The sequence below is a fragment of the Arvicola amphibius genome, chromosome 4, assembly GCF_903992535.2.
Source record: "Arvicola amphibius chromosome 4, mArvAmp1.2, whole genome shotgun sequence".
Classification (NCBI taxonomy): domain Eukaryota; kingdom Metazoa; phylum Chordata; class Mammalia; order Rodentia; family Cricetidae; genus Arvicola; species Arvicola amphibius.
Window position 1 is genome coordinate 46,296,430 of NC_052050.1, and position 17,449 is coordinate 46,313,878.

At 39.5% G+C, this 17,449-nt stretch overlaps 1 protein-coding gene and 1 pseudogene across 3 annotated transcripts in view; one reads left to right on the plus strand and one right to left on the minus strand.

The window, feature by feature from the left end:
- Smg6 (SMG6 nonsense mediated mRNA decay factor) overlaps positions 1–17,449 on the minus strand; it is a 240,939-nt gene that overhangs the window by 94,255 nt on the left and 129,235 nt on the right. The gene's annotated exons all lie outside the window — the stretch shown is intronic.
- Positions 520–1,193, plus strand: LOC119813525 (annotated as a pseudogene).

The window sequence follows — 17,449 nt, forward strand, 5'->3', positions numbered from 1 at the left end:
AAGTTCAGAGCTGCCTAAAAGCTGATGCTTTGTTTACTAAAAGGCATTCTAAATAACTCAGATTAGTAAAGGGCCAGACAGTCTTTTCTTTATACATCATTTCTACTGGGATCGGAGGGCAGAGAGCCTTGACCAGACAACACTATCCTGAAGAAATGAACAGTCGTCCAGTACTTGAGCAGGCCTCCTCTGACCACAGCAGGCAGTGTCAGTGATCCACATCATACACAGAAGAAAAAAAAGAAGAAATTCTGCTCTGTCTAGTCAGAGGCAAACACTGTTTGAGAAAAATTCCTCAATAGGGACCAGCAATTAAAAAGTGACAGGATTCACCTGGAGTGATGACACACACCTGTAATCCTCAGGAAGCTACGGCAAGAGGATCATGAGTTTGAGATCAGCCTGGACAAACACAAAAGCAACAAAATTCCACATAGCATCTTCTCTTTTGTCCAATGGGTAAAACATGTTTTCTACGCCTTACCTAAATGGGCTGCTCTGGAAAGAATTCCAAGGAACATGAAAAGTCCCATGGTAAGTATACCATCCACATTTAGTGTATGTTCTGAGAACTGATTTAATTGCTTAAGGGGGCTATCCACTGTTGCTATTTGTTCTCATGCAAAAGCCCATGTGGCAGAGCTCCGAATAAGCTCAGCTGATGCCTGTTTCAGAGTCCAGCTCTTCAAGCAGGTGGCTCCTTGGAGGTATCATTTTAGGACTCAGGAGTGATTACAACAATAAACAACTTCGCCTCTTTCGGCCATCTTGGCGCCTGTGGAGGCCTGCTGGGAACAGGACTTCTAAAAGACACTCTGTCTGGAAGGCTGTGGTGCAAGGCCACGTTTGCTGGCTACAAGCGAGGTCTCCGGAACCAGAGAGAGCACACGGCTCTCCTTAAAATTGAAGGCGTTTATGCCCGAGATGAAACTGAATTCTACTTGGGCAAGAGATGCGCTTATGTGTATAAAGCAAAGAACAACACAGTGACACCTGGAGGCAAACCAAACAAAACCAGAGTGATCTGGGGGAAGGTGACTCGGGGCCCATGGAAACAGTGGCATGGTCCGTGCCAAATTCCAAAGCAACCTTCCTGCAAAAGCCATTGGACACAGAATCCGTGTGATGCTGTACCCATCCCGGATTTAAACCAGTGAAAAGTAAATAAATAAAAGTGGATTTGTAAAAAAAAAAACAATAAACAACTTCGTGTTGGGGCATATACACACAAGAAACCTGCTCATTCTGTTTTCTATAACCGCCAAGGCCTCAGTGGGTCTGGAGTTGATGGCAACCAAGTCAAGACCAAGGTAAAGCCCAGAATCAACAACAGAAGTAGGGACAAGAGGGCGGAGAGATGGCTCAGCGGTTAAGAGCCCTGCCTGCTCTTCCAAAGGTCCTGGGTTCAATTCCCAGCAACCACATGGTGACTCACAACCATCTGTAATGAGGTCTGGTGCCCTCTTCTGGCCTGCATACACACAGACAAAACATTGTATATATAATAAATAAATATTCAAAAAAAAAGAAGTAGGGACAGGAAACAGGGAGTGGTTGAAGAAAGCTGCAGACATCTATCTGCAGAATTAGATCGTCACTCTCCCTTCCCTTTCCCCTTTTCAATTTAAAATAAAAACACAACACCTTCAAAAGGGGTGCACCTTGCACATTTCTGCTGACTCAAGTCTCAATCAATCTCCTTACTTTGCTCTACTAAGAACCTGGGTCCTCCAGGTCTCAGCATTTTGTCAGTTCACACAGCATGAGAGAAAATATTTACAATGCATATTTATCTGACAAAAGACCGTTAACCAAAATATATAAAGACTTTTTTTTTTTTTTTTGAGACAGGGTTTCTCTGTGTGGCTTTGGAGTCTGTCCTAGAACTTGCTCTGTAGACCAGGCTGGTCTCGAATTCACAGAGTTCCACCTGCCTCTGCCTCCTGAGTGCTGGAATTAAAGGCTTGCACCATCACTGCCTGGCTATCCAAAATATATAAAAATATTTTAAGACTCAGGAAGGGGCTGGATTTCTAGCTAGTTTGTAGAACACCTGCCTGGCATGCAGGAAGCTCTGAATGTGATCCCCAGCATTTGTATCACCACACATGATGGTATATACCTGTAGTTCTAACACTTGGGAAGTAGAGGCAAAAGGATCAGAAATTCAAGGTCATCCTTGGCTATATTGTAAGCTCCTGGCTAGCATCAGCTACGTGAGATTATGCCTCAAAATAGACTTAGTAAACAAATTAATGGCTTTGAACTCCTGATTTTTTCTGTCTCTACCTCCCAAGTACTAAGATTATAGGTGTGTGTCACTAAGACAAACCACCAACAATCTATTTTAAAATTCGAAAAAAATGTAACTAGATACTTCAGCAAAGAAGACATACAAATGGCAAATAAACACATGAAACAATGCTCAACATCCTTAGTCAGGAGAAAATGCAAATTAAAACCATGCATGAGATACCTATCACAATGATTTGAAGAAAAATAAAATAAGCCGGGCAGTGGTGGTACACTCCTCTAATCCCAGCATTCGGGAGGCAGAGGCAGGCGGATTTCTGTGAGTTCAAGGTCAACCTGGTCTACAAGAGTTAGTTCCAGAACAGGCTCCAAAACTATAGAGAAACCCAGTTTCGGAAAAGAAAACACCAAAAAACAAAACAAAACAAAACAAAACAAAAAACCCCAGCCAAACCAAACCAAACCAAACCCCAAAACAACAATCTTACAAATAACAATAGTGCCAAGTCTTGATAAGGATGCAGAACTACACTGATGTGCGGATATAGAATGGTTCAGCCACTCTGGAAAGGAGTTTAACAGTTACATTTACCACCCATTCAACTGCTAGGTATTCATTCAAAAGAAATGAAAACAAAGCCACAAAAAAAAAATCTACTTACAAATACTGTTACAAATCCACCATTACCAAAAGCTGCAAACAGTCCAAATATTCACTAACTGGTGAGTGGATAAACAAATTGTGGTATATCTATACAAAGCTTGTCAATAACAACAGAAAGAACCTACTGGTAAAGGAAGCAACATGCATGAATCTCAAATAAAAGAAGCCTAACTCAAAAACTGTATATTGTTATGATTATGTTTGATGACATTCTAGAAAAGGCACAGTAGTGGAAACAAAACCCAGATGAGAAGTTGCTTAGGAGTGTGGTAAACATTTTTTATATTTACACTGTGATAGTTACACGACTATGGGTATTCGTCAAACTCTAAATCAGGGATGGCAAGATGGCTTAGCACATGAAAGCATTTGTGTGACGATGTGCAAGTTTGAGGATCTGAGAGTTTGATCCCCAGAACTCAAGGTGAAATGAAAGAACTGACAGACTCCTGGAAGTTGTCTTTTGATATTCACATGCATACTATGGTAGTTGTGCACATACACACACATATACACATGGGGGGGGGGGGTAGAGTTAAAATTAAAAATTAAAAAAAAAAAGAATGAATTGGAGGAAGAGGGAACAAAATAAAATGCCAGAACAACTGTGAATCTTGGTTCCTGGGGAAAGGGGTGAACCAGGAGACATGACTGCCTTCTAAGGATGGAGACTACTTGGAGAGATACATAACTAGTGTGACAGGGCTGCACACTGAGAGGAGAGACAACAATAAACACAGATCCACTTTCTACAAAAATAAAAGAACTTTTATGCTCCTAAATTTTCATTGTTACAGAGAGAAAACCATTATGCAGATAAAAAGATACTAAGTCCCAGAATGGTGTTCTCCTCTTCTTTCATTTCCTGTTTCTTTGGGAAGCAGTCTCTGCTTCTGCAAACAGCAATTCATGCAAGCTGAGATCTCCAGGGTAATGAGAGGCCTGGGCCTGAATGGGTTAATGTGTAGAGACTCTAATAAAAACAAATCTTCAGATATGATTAGTAAACAAACACCTGCTAAGCAACAGTTTAAAGAACACGTGAAGAATACCATGTTCTTAGGAAATGAAGTAAAAACAAAGCTGTGCAATGACAGGTTTTTTCAAGATAAATAGTTTTTGTTCAACAAGGTTTCAAGTAATTGAGGCTAGCCTTAAACTCACTATGTAGCAGAGGCTTGGCCTGAACTGCTCCTCCTGCCTATACACCCCAAGTGGTAGGATTACAGGCAGGTACCATCACACCTGGCTATACACATAACTTGTGTTGACGTTTAATATCATTATCTCATGACACTATGGGGATAGGCACCCCATAACAGCTCACAGTGAGGTCATATGACCATGGGAACAAAGTAAGTTTACAGTTAAAGATGTGTGTTTAGAGCAGTCAGAGCTGGAGGGCTGAGAAAGCCATGGTTTGAGATGAACATATTCCTCTGTCTCACAGCATAACCCTTATAATACTTCTTAATTATTTTGAGAGAGAGGGAGGAATACTTGGAAACTGTACCTAGGGTAGAAACTCAGCACACCTCTTGAAGAGCACAAGCATGTAGCCTAAGCACTTGTTCACATCCAAATGCAGAGAAGGGGCTTTTTCATTTACATGGAGGAAGCTGCCATGTCTACCTCTATAAGCAAAAGTATTAATCATCCACCGTCTGGTTTTAATCCATATGCTCCTGATCCTGCATCTGAATGTATTGTTATCAGGGGAAGGGAGCATTTTTGCTCAATCTTATTTGCCAGCCAAAAACCTGAAAATGTGAAAACCACATTGGTAAAGTACCTTCCTGGGGACCCAGAAAACTCTGAGCTAAGTTGCTGCTTTTTCATTTGTTGTAGGTCCCCACCCCTCCGCTGCCAAATGTGAATTTCAGAGGGACTGGGGGGGACGTGGCGAGGGCTCAAGTTACACATCTTTTCATATCTTGGAGTGACACTATCCTCAGGGAAATTAGCACTTTTCTCTTCTGCATTTCCCAAAGGGGATCCTGCCAAAAAACCTGACAGACATCAGCCTGTCAGATGCAAGCTTGGGCACCCAGGTGTATCACTCACAAGCATTTACAAATGAAATGGCAAGCCTGAACAACAAGCTTGTTTTCTTCTGGTTTGTGCTTTGCTAGCAGTAAAAGCAGGATCCAAAAAGTATCTATAGTCTAAGCATGCTTTTCTCATTGTATGTACTGGACACCCTTCCCCTCTTCAGCTAGACGCATGAAGGGTCCCAGTGTCCATATGTGTGACTCAGTACCTTCAAAGCCATTAGTCACTACCCTTGTAGACTTGCTCCAAAATACTAATGGGGCCACTATGACAAAAACTCTGTCAATGATGTGGGATTCCCTCTGTATGCTGTGATTACCATTAATGAATAAAGAAACAGCTTTTGGACCTATAGGAGGGCAGAATTTAGCTAGGTGGGGAAAACTAAACTGAATGTTAGAAGAAAGGAGGTGGAGTCAAGAGAGAAGCCATGTAGCCCTGCCAGAGACAGATGCTGGAACTTTACCCAGTAAGGCACAGTCATGCGGCAATACACAGATTAATAGAAATTGGCTAAATTAGTATGTAAGAGTTAGCCAATAAGAAGCTAGAGTTAATTGGCCAAATAGTGATTTAATTAATACAGTATCTGTGTGGTTATTTCAGGGCTAAGTAGCCAGGAACCAACAAGCGGCCCTCCTCCAACATGTCAAGATTAGGGAATAGCAAGGGCATAAGAAACCACAGTGCCTGAGCCTCCCAGGAGAACAGTGCTAGTGCTGGTAGGGAAGAGACTGACAGAGCAGACAGACTATAACCAAGCCTTGCTCTGTTTTCGATGCAACACAAATGTTTTCCATTAGAAGTTCTCTGCTCCACAAACACTCATACATGCGGCTATGAAATCCACACACTTAACTCCTGCTTTTTTGGCAGCCTGGCCCAACTACCTCTCCTGTTCCTCGGAAACAGAACAGAGATGAGGAGGAACAGATTCCAGTATCCCTGACACAGGTAAGTGGAAAGAATTAGAAGCAGGGCTAGGAAGCATAAAGTGAGACAAAGCAGCCTATAGCAAGGGAAGAAACAAGAACATTCCCCTTTGCTGAAACAAGTCTTGTCTAGATCTCACTGGTTGGCACCCACACTTCAAGCTTAAAGTTTGGCTTTACTTTCCAGTAAATTCTGCAGCTGATCTTCATCAGGAGGTGTTGACCAATATTAAAAACAAAACAAGCCAAACCCCTCAGAATACTCAGTATAAAATCTACAAAATTCTAGTACTAAAGCCATCAAAGAATGCAGGCTATTTAGTAACCTGTATTTTAAACACGCAGAAGAGAACACAACTTGTAAGCAGCAGCTTTGCCACAAACTACAGTGTCAAGAGGGGATTCAGCTCTGCCCATTTCAAGTCAAACTGTGGGCATATGGATGTTTGTTTCATTAATCCCTTTAAAGAAAGACCAGAAGGAAAAACAAATGAGAAGACTTCAAGAAAATAATGAAAAGACATGAACAGTGAAAAAAATAGGAAAGTAAACGGCATGTAAGAAATCAAAAGGAAATCCCCTATTCTGGAAGCATTAAGAGTTCCCTAATTTCACAGGAGCAAAAGACATTCCCAGTCAGGGAGATGGCTTTGAGGATAAATCTGATTACCACCAACCCTGCCAACCTGAATTTGCTCCCTAGGATCCACATGGTGGAAAGAAGCAGACTCTTGCCAGCTGTCCTTTGACCTTCACATTAAGCTGTGTCAAGTGCCCCTTCCCCCACCAAATAAATAAGTGTAATAAAGAATTTTAAAGGAAGACCCTCCCATGCCTTGTTAAGCAATTGCTCAACCTACATTAATTGTGCAATTCCAACCTTCCAAAGCTTTTTGCTGCACATATGTAAACCACGTTTTTTCTTTGCACTCTAGAATCAAAAACAGTTTTTCATTTTTCCCTTTAGTTGTGGAAGTGAATATGAAAAAAAGTATTGCTAGATAAGTATTACTACAAATGAGGCTTGTATATGATTTCATATATGATTTCTGAGTTAATTGGTAGTTAAAAATGTTTGAATTTTGTCTTTGGCAGCTTAAGATTAATGTTTTCAGTCACTAATGATAATGGTTGCTAACACACACACACACACACCACGGCCCACAAAAACAGCAAACTCTAAAAGCCTTTGTTCTAGATGATGACTCTACTGGAATATATGGAGCAATTAAAAATGGTAGTCCCCACTTAAAATTGAAGATTTCAGTGGAAGCCTGGGAATATCACGGTAGAATCTGTTAATTACAAACTTTCTTTTAGGAGAAACCAAATTAAAAGGACATCAAAAATAATAGATGTATTCACAAAGATGCATGACTAAAAATCCAAGTGGTCAGATAAGAAGCAGACCGATTTGACTATATAAAAATATCAAGTTGTGGCCAGCCTGGTCTACAGTATGAGTTCCAGGACAGTCAGTGCTACAAAGTAAGACCCTGTTTAAAAAAAAAATTCAGAAAAGAAAACATGAAACTCAACAAATAAAAATAATGATGAGAAAGAAAGGGAGGAGGGGAAGAAAAAAAAGAGGGATAGGAAAAAGTCAATGAATTTGAAGAAGAAAAAAAAACTGGAGAAAACAGGAGCCTCACCAATCTATAGAACCATACCTAGAGTCTTTTTTTAAATATTTATTTATTTATTATGTATACAATATTCCGGCTGTGTGGATGCCCACAGGCCAGAAGAGGGCACCAGACCTCATTACAGATGGTTGTGAGCCACCATGTGGTTGCTGGGAATTGAACTCAGGACCTTTGGAAGAGCAGGCAATGCTCTTAACCGCTGAGCCATCTCTCCAGTCCCCTAGAGTCTTAACATATACATAGAATTCTAAAAAGGGGAGAATGGCACAGGGGGGAAAAAAAAAGAGTTCCTGAAAGATACTCCAAATCTGATGAAAAAACATCAACCAATAGGTCTAAAAAGCCCAATAAGAAAAACTCAAGGAAAATAAATGTAAAAATAAATCCTCCTGATGTATATCTCAAACTTGTAAACCTGAAGTTATAAAGAAAAACCTCAGAGCTTTGTTGATAATTTAGTCAATAGAATGATTGCTTTGCAAACATGAGGACCTGAGTTCCACCCCCAGAATTCATTAAAAAAAATGTATAATGGCATATATAATGGCAGAAACAGGAAGGTCCCTGGACTTGCTGGCCAGTCTGGCCTAACTGGTGAGCTCCAGGCTAACAAAAGGGCCGAAGTGAGAACACCTGAGGTTGTCTTCCAGCTTCAACTTACAGATGCACATGCTCACATACACAAGTTCATGAAAACAAAACAAAACAAAACCCAAAGGAACCTAAACAAAAAAAGAGGGCCATAAGAATGACTGCTAATTCCTTATGAAAAAAACCCGTGGAAGTCAGATAATAATATAATCACATCCTAAAAGTGTGCAGAAAGAAAAAAAGTCATAATCATATTTCTAATAGAAAAAAGCATAAAGTAAAAAAATTAATGCTTATTTATGTATTGTATACCTCTTCATCTGTATGTACACCATGTGTGCAATCTACTACCAGAGAGACCAGAAGAGACTATCTGATACCCTAGATGGAGTTACATGTAGCTGTGAGTCCCTTGATGTGGGTACTGGGATCTGAACCCAGATCCTCTACAAGACAAGTATTCTTAACCATTGAGTCATCTTTCCAGCCCTAGAAAGTAGAAAATTTTAAGTAATGATGAGAATTTAAAAAGTAAGAAATAGAGCCGAAGAGATGTCTCATTTGTTAAGAACACTTGACTGTTCTTCCAGAAGACCCAGGCTCAATTCCAAGCACCTATAGGGGGTAGCTCACAACCACCTGCAACTTCTGTACCAGGGAATCTGATGTCCTATTCTGGCTTCTGCATGCACCAGGCATACATGTGGTGTACAGATGTACATGTAGGCAAAACACCCATATACATAAAATAAAGTTTCTTAAATGAAAAGTAAGAAATAGATATACTTTAAAACAAAGACTATGGAATTTGGATCTGGTGAAGGCTGCCTATAATCCTAGCATTTACAAAGCTGTCTTTGTGTGTGTGTGCGTACACATGTATGTGTGAGGGTGTGTGTGTCTATGCATATGCGCATGAAAACAAAACAGTTTAAGAAGACAAAGTCAGAAGTGAAATGTAACACTAAAAGTGTTGGAGAAAATCTCCATGACCTTAGTAATGAATAAGGCAAAGATTTCTAAGACAAAAAATGCTATTAAATAGTAAAGGAGAAATTTAAAACTGAACTTTAGGAGGGTGGAGAGATAGCTCAGTGGTTAAGAGCACTGGCTGCTCTTCTAGAGGTCCTAAGTTCGGTTCCCAGCAATCATATGGTGGTTCGCAACCATCTATAGTAGGATCTGATACTCTCCTCTGGATTAAGGTATACCCCTCTCAAAATAAGATGTAAAAACAAAACAACAAAAACCTCCACTGATTACTACTTCTCACCTAATAGGATAAATAAAAATTAGAAATACAAGTGGTAGTAGGGTCTCATATATAAGCTGTGATTATAATCATAGCACTCAGGAGGCTGAAGTAGAAAAATCTCCAGTTCTGAGCTAGCCTAAGCTACATATGGAGACTATCAAACCAAACCAAACCAAATCAATGGAAAAAGATATAACCAATAAAAACCAAGTGGGGGCTAGAGATGGCACAGTGGTTCATGACTCAGGTTCAGATTCCAGTACCCACATGACAGCTCACAGCCTCTGTAACTTCAATTCTAGGGGATCTGAAGTCCTCTTTTGAACTCTGAGGATATTAGGCACACACATGGTACCTACATACACATACAGGCAAAACAGGCATACATATAAATCTTGGAAAGGAAAGAGGAAGGGGAAAGGGGAAAGGGGAAATGGGAAACGGAAAAAGAGGAAAGGGGGAAGTGGGGAGGAGGAAGGGAGGAGGGGAAAGGGGAAAGAGAGAGGCAGAGAGACAGACATACACACAAAGTATTATCAAGAATATAGAGCCACTGGGGCTTTCACATATTTTGACTGGGAATGTAAAATTATGAAATCATAAAGTTAAAACACATACATATATGACTAAGCAATTATACTAGGTATTTACCGGAAAGAAACAAAAACGAGACACAGATCTTTAATCCTAACAATCAGGAGGCGGAGGTAAGATCATAGTGAGTTCAGTACCAACTAGGGTTATTCCTGAGTTCTAGGACACCTGGACCAATGTGTGAGAACTTGTCACCCTGCCATCCGCCACAAAAAAAGGAAAAAAAAAATAAAAGAAAAAGGAAAGGAAAAAATATATGTATATATTTATCAATGAAGACTTAAAAAATTTCATAGCATCTTTAGTCATTACAAAAATCCCCCAAAATAGTTCAAATGTCTACCATCAAATGAATGGATAAAGTGTGATATATTAATAAAATGGAAAAAACATAATGGCATGGATGAATTTCATATATATTATGCTGATCAAAGCCACTACATTTGGTTTATGGTAATTCTCATCCCAGCACTTAGAGCTACTACAGGAAAATTAAGAGTTCAAGGTCATTCTTGAGATTAGCCTGGGCTACATGAAACCTAGAAACTTATCCTTCAAGAAAAGATTCCACTTATATGAAATTGTAGGACAGGAAAATCTACCTGTTGTTCAAGTGATTCAAGCAACAGCTGTCTGGGATAGAGAAAGGAGCTGGTAGCCTTTGAGAACCCAGTGGGGAGATAAAATATTTTTTCTCTCTCCACTGTAGAGCACATGTGCAGCACATCAGTGCATTCGAAGGTAAATTTGATTGTAAATCATACAACAAAGTCAACCAAAGAGTACGTTTTTAAATGTGATTGTATATCTCTAGGATTATAGGTAAATATTTTCATAAAAAGTTAATGGCTGTGGTAGAAAGATACAGTGTTAACATTCACAGCTTTACTCTAATGATAATATAGCCTTCTCTTACCAATTCCATTATTGTGTTGTGTTGTTTTTGTTTTATAGACAAAACCTCACTATGTAACCCCAGCAGGTCTAGAACTTGTTCTGTAGATCAGGCTGGCCTTGAACTCACAGATTTACCTACCATCACTGTGACCAAGGTGTGAACCACCACAATGGCCTGTTTGTTCCTTAAGTTACATTTATTCGTTGTGTGGGGGCGGGAGGGAGGTGGTTTACACAAGCCAAATACAAATGTGGAAGTCAGAGAACAACTTACAAGAGTCAGTTCTCTCCCGCTATTCAGGTCCCTAGAATCTAAGTCAGGTCGGGCAGCAAGTGCCTTTCTTTAACCACTAATAGGATTTATGAACTTACGTCATCATCTTTCCAAGTACTAGAATTATAGGTGTTTGTCACTACATGCAGCTTGAAAGGTTTTAGTGTGTGGGGTATGGGGGTAAGGAAGAAGAGGGGTGGAGAGGAAGGGAGGGAAGGAAGAAGGAAGATTTATAGCTCAGATAGACCTGGAATTTGCCTAATCCTCCTGCTTCTGCCTCCTAAGTACTAGGATTACAGGTATGCACCACCATGATTGACTACCAATTCCATCAATTTGTATTTGTGTGTGTGTGTGTGTGTGTGTGTGTGTGTGAGAGAGAGAGAGAGAGAGAGAGAGAGAGAGAGAGAGAGAGAGAGAGCGCGAGAGAGAGAGACAGACAGACAGATGGCCAAAGGTTGACATCTGCTGTCTTCCCCAATTGTTTTCCACCTTATCTTTTTGAGACAGAGTTTCTCATTGAACTTGGAGCTTCTCTGAATGGCCAGACTGGATCTTTCTGTTTCTGCCACACTCCCAGCACGAGATTACAAGCACACACACTGCCATGTCCAGCTTTTTATGTGACCCTATAGATGCAAACTCAGGTCCTCCTGTTTTTGTAGAGCAAATACTTACTGAGTCAAGTATATTTTTAATTGTTTAATTTATTAAGACTTAGAGCCAAAGATTGCTTGTTTATATACATGAATGTAGACAGGTTTCACAGGTAGGGAGTCAGGCTGCTTACATAGTTGACTTTCAGGTTTTATCTATCAGTTATCCACATCAGCCAACTGCCAAGTTTAATTATTCGTCATCTACCGGCTGTCTTGCCTGCAGAAATTAAGAATCCAGAAATGATGTGGGGTGTCTTTCTGTATATGTGTTGCTTTTATTGGTTGATGAATAAAGCTGTTTTGGTCAATAGCTTAGCCAGGTGGGAAATATAAATAGAGATATATAGAGAGAGCAGGCGACATCGAGAAGTCATGTGGCTGCTGAAGGAGAAAGATGCCAGAACAGAACCTTACCTGGTAAGCCACAGCCTTGTGGCAATACAGAGATGAATAGAAATGGGTTAATTTAAGATGTAAGAGTTAGTTAATAAAAATCTGAACTAATAGGCGAAACAGTATTGTAATTAATGTAGTCTCTGTGTGATTATTTGGGTCTGGGTGGCCAGGAAACAAAGAGCAATCTCCCCCTACACAGGATATAGGTTTTCTGTCCCTTAGAAGTTATACTACCAATGATCTTCTAACATACTTCCAAAATGATATATATCATCCTAAGAACATTTCTTGAAGCATTCTCCTAATGCTTAAAAAAAATCAAACTTATTCTCCAAAGATTCATATTCTAGATACTCAGAAATTTTTAAGATTTGAAGACACTCAACCCAGAGAGAAAGCCAGAGGGAAACTCAATTCAAGTTCTTCTATTCATATGAACTCTTACTTCTTTGTATTGTTCTTAAAAATTCTGGGTCAGTTGGTGACGGCACAGTCCTTTAATCCCAGCAGAGGCAGGCAGATCTCTGTGAGCTTGAGGCCAGCCTAGTCTGCACAGCAAGTTTCAGGACAGGCTCCAAAGCTACAACAAGGAAACCCTGTCTCAAAAAATCAAATAAAAAGAAAAAAAGAAAAGAAAAGAAAAGAGAACAATTTTGGAAGATGAGACTATCTCTCTCGAACCAGATAAATGATTCCGAAGCTCCTGGTGAGAAACCAAGCTTCCAGAAGTAACAAAGCTGTCAAGGTTACTGTCTGTTTAACCACACACTTCTGAGCATATGCTTTACACTTAGATTGCCAGGATTTGAATCTACTATACCTAGCCATACTGGACATTGTTTTAAGGCTTTAACTTTATTCCGGGGCTTCTGGGAAATTTAAATGAAACAATGTAAAGCCTTAACACAGCACGAACTATAATCAATAAGTGTTACTGTATGGCTCAGAGTCCTTTTAGGAAAAGAGACTACTATTACTACTACTACAATTCTCCATATACATCCAGGACAAATATGTTCATAGCAATCTGAGGATAATTTTTTTTTAATTTTTTATTTATTGTTTCTACTTTTTAAAAAAATATTTACTTATTATCTATACAATATTCTCTCTGTATGCCTGGAGGCCAGAAGAGGGCATCAGACCCCATTACAGACGGTTGTGAACCACCATGTGGTTGCTGGGAATTGAACTCAGGACCTTTGGAAGAGCAGGCAATGCTCTTAACCTCTGAGCCATCTCTCCAGCCACAGGATAATTTCTTTTTCTAGAGCTCAGGAAGTTACCTGACAAAGAGGTAAGGTGTGTGAGCTTTCAGGTGGTATTTTCTGTATTCAAAAGCTTAACTCAGACTTAGTTAACTACTACTCATAATCTTCTTGTAAGCTTCCTTAATATCCCTGGAACCTTTATTCTTACCTGGTCCAAAATCTTTTCCTTGTGGCCACAATTTTAGAAAACTATACCAAGTCCCTGAAAGCAGTTGTTCTCAATATATGGAACTTATAACATTAGCATGGCCTAAGAATGTATTAGAAATAAAATTTCAGTCTCTATTCCCCATAGTGAGAAACACTCATGTGGGGCTCAGAAACTGGAGTTTTAACAAGTTGTTAATATGGTTTTAATGAATGAAAGTGTGAGAATCACTAGCCTAGAACCAAACCAAACCAAACCAAACCAAACCAAACCAAAACAAAACCCTTGATACTTGACCTACCAAGACATAGATATAAAAACAGAGACCCCAGGGCTGGAGAAATGATTTAGTTAAGAGCTTTTGTTGCATTCACTAAAGGACCTAGATTTGGTTCCTAGCACCCAAAAGGTGGCTCATTTGTAACTCTAGTTCTAAGGTATCTGATATCCTCTTATTACCTCCATGGGCATCAGGCATAAATAAATACATGCAGGCAAAACATTCACTTACACGGAATAAATCAATCTAAAAAAACAAACCACACACACAAAATAAACTCTTGCACCTTAAGAATTAAATTGGTTTATATATTAAAGCAATAACTAACATAATCTGAAAGTACTGGAGTAAATCAAGGTGATAATAATCCATAAATTTACAAAGGAGTCATAAAGAGATAGGAAAGCACAAAAAAGATAAGAGCAGCTGGGTGGTGGTGGTGCACGCCTTTAATCCCAGCACTCGGGAGGCAGAGATAGGCGGATCTCTGTGAGTTCGAGACCAGCCTGGTCTACAAGAGCTAGCTCCAGGACAGGCTCTAAAGCTGCGGAGAAACCCTGTCTCGAAAAAAACCAAAAAAAAAAGATAAGAGCAAAAAAGGCTTATGGAGAAACATATATAATAAAATGGTTATAGCCAGCAAGTCAACTCAGGGGGGAATTGAGTTCAGTTCTCAGGACCCATTCTTACTAGATGTCCTCTGCTTTCCACATCTACACTGTGGCATCTGCATTTCCCAAACGAAATAAATAAAATACAAAAAAAGAAAAGGTTAATGCCAGAAAACCATTTGTAAAATTAATGAAAAATTCCTCATCTAGAGTGAGAAAAGCCAAAAATATAAAAATAATTCTGAGTTTACAAGGTTCTTTTTGCTATAAATCAGAGACTTTTCAAAATACTATATAAGTTTATACCCAAAACAAAGACTCTGGGTCAAACAGGCAAAATAGAGGGGGAAACATATAGATCATAGTTTGTTTCTAAACATTTTGCTGAAGTTATTTTTCTGTAGATATCTATGAATTGATAGAGCAGGGTAAGAGAAACTATCTTAAAGAGTGAAACGAGAGATCTTAACCAGTATTGTGTGATAAAAAAGCTTTTCTCTTCTTTCTTTTTCCTTCCTTTTTTTTAAATTTTGAGACATGATCTATCTATGTATCCTTGGTTGTCCTGAAGCTCACTATGTAGACAAGATTGGCCTCAAACTTTGAGAGATCTACATGCCTGTATATCGTGTGTTGGGATTAAAGGCATGCATCACCATACCTGGCTTTGTGTGTATATATGTATATGGGTGTTTTGCATGCTGGTCCACCACATGTACACTCTGCCTAAGGAGACCAAAAATAGTGTTGGAGTTAAAGATGGTTGTGAGTTGTAGGTGAATGGGAATTGAACCCAGGTCCTCTGGATGACCAACCAGTACTCCTAACTGCTAAGCCATCTCTCCAGGTGGAGCATTTCTATCTTTATTGAGACAGGGGTTCATGTGTCTCAGGGCTGTCCTTAAACTATAGTTGAGGATGATATTGAACTTCTAATTCTCCTACCTCCATCTGGGATTTCAGGCTTAGATTACCATGCCCAGTTTTATGTGGTATTGGGGAATCAAACCTAGGACTTTATACATGCTAAGTAAGTACTCTCCAACTGAGCTACATCTGTAGTGGGAATATTTCCTATTGCCTATACAGAGAAAAATGCTAAACCTCTTCCTTCAACGGTTCCCCAAATTCTCATTTCACTCAATATAAAAAAGCAAAAAACAAAACAATAGCTACATAAGACTGATCAAAGATGCTGAGTATGGTGGCATGTCTGTAGTCTCAGCACATGCGAGGCAGATGACATTTTTGACCATCTCAGGAGGAAACATTACAAAAAGCTAAATTATTCAGGTTTGGTAAGAAAGTTAAAAATCAGATACTCTCATATTCTACAACTGATATTATATTATACATGAAAGTCCTAAAATTTGGCTCAGAATGTTTATTGTTTTTTTCTCTTTTTTGTTTTTTTCTGAGAATGTTTATTCTTGAAAATTAATGAAGACATATATAAGAATATGTACATAAAAGGTTGCCTGATATGACATCATTGATAAAACTAAAGTCAGCAACTTCCTAAAAATAAATGATCAAGGACTAAACAAAATTTCATGACATATGTGATATAAACTATACAACACAATCACATGCATTTATTTACAGGAGATAATTAAGCTTTGAGGGGGGCATGGCAGCGAGGGAGATCTCTAAGTTGGCCTTGAACTCCTGGGCTGAAATGATCCTCCTGTCTCAGCCTTGCTAGGGGGCTGCACTGACTTCTATTAAGCTTTTTATATTCAAATTAAAACATGCACTCTCTACCTTTTTTCTAATACTGTCTTTCTCATTACTTTCCACCAGATTGTCTACCTAAAAAGCTGCTGGAATTTCAGTGAGAAGATGCATGTGAACAGCTTATTACCATGCTGCTCAGAACACAATCAGTAACTGGAAAACAGTGACTATTATCATTATGGCTTCATTACTTTCTCTGTAACTTAGCAATATAATGTGTAGAGGGGCCACAACTTTGATTATCTGCTTTCAAGATGGCTATTGATGGGATGGCAATATGCTATTGATGGGATGGCAATCAGCATATTGGCATCAATGGTAAAGGCACTTGCCAACCAAGCTGACACCTTGTGTTCAATTCCCAGGACCTATATGGTGGAAGGAAAGAACTGACCTGTGACAGTTGTCCTCTAGCCTCCACAAGCATGTTGTGGTGTGTGTGCATATGTGTGGATGGATACTGCTAGCACTCAAGCACTCACCTACTGTGTTTAAGACCCTGGGTGTGGCCAGGTGGTGTTGGCGCACACCTTTAATCAGGCTGATCTCTGTGAATTCAAGGCCAGCCTGGTCTACAGAACAAGTTAAAGGACAGTCAAAGCTACATAGAGAGACCCTGTCTTGAAAAACCAAATAAATAAATGAATAAATAAATGAATGAATAAAATAAAGACCCTGGATGTCCACCTGATGGAGGAGTGTCTATGTGTTAATTTCTTTTTTTTTCTTTTCTTCTTTTTTTTTTTCGAGACAGGGTTTCCCTGTAGTTTCTAGAGCCTGTCCTGGAACTATCTATGTGTAATTTCATTGGCTAATAAAGAAACTGCCTCGGCCCTTTAATAGGATAGAAAATTAGGTAGGCGGAGTAGACAGAACAGAATTGTGGGAAAGAGAGGGGAGACGCTTCAGGCAGTCGCCACAGGCAGTCGCTATGTTTCTTCTCTCCGAGATGGATGCAGGTTAAGATCTCTCCTGGTAAGCAAGCACCTCGTGGCGCTACACAGATTACTAAATATGGGTTAAAGAAAGATGTGAGAATTAACCAATAAGAGGCTGAACCTAATGGGCCAGGCAGTGTTTTAAAAGAATATAGTTTCCGTGTAATTATTTTGGGTAAAGCTAGCTGGGTGGCAGGACACAGCCCCACAGCTCCATCTACATCTACCCCTACCAGAAAATAAAAACATGA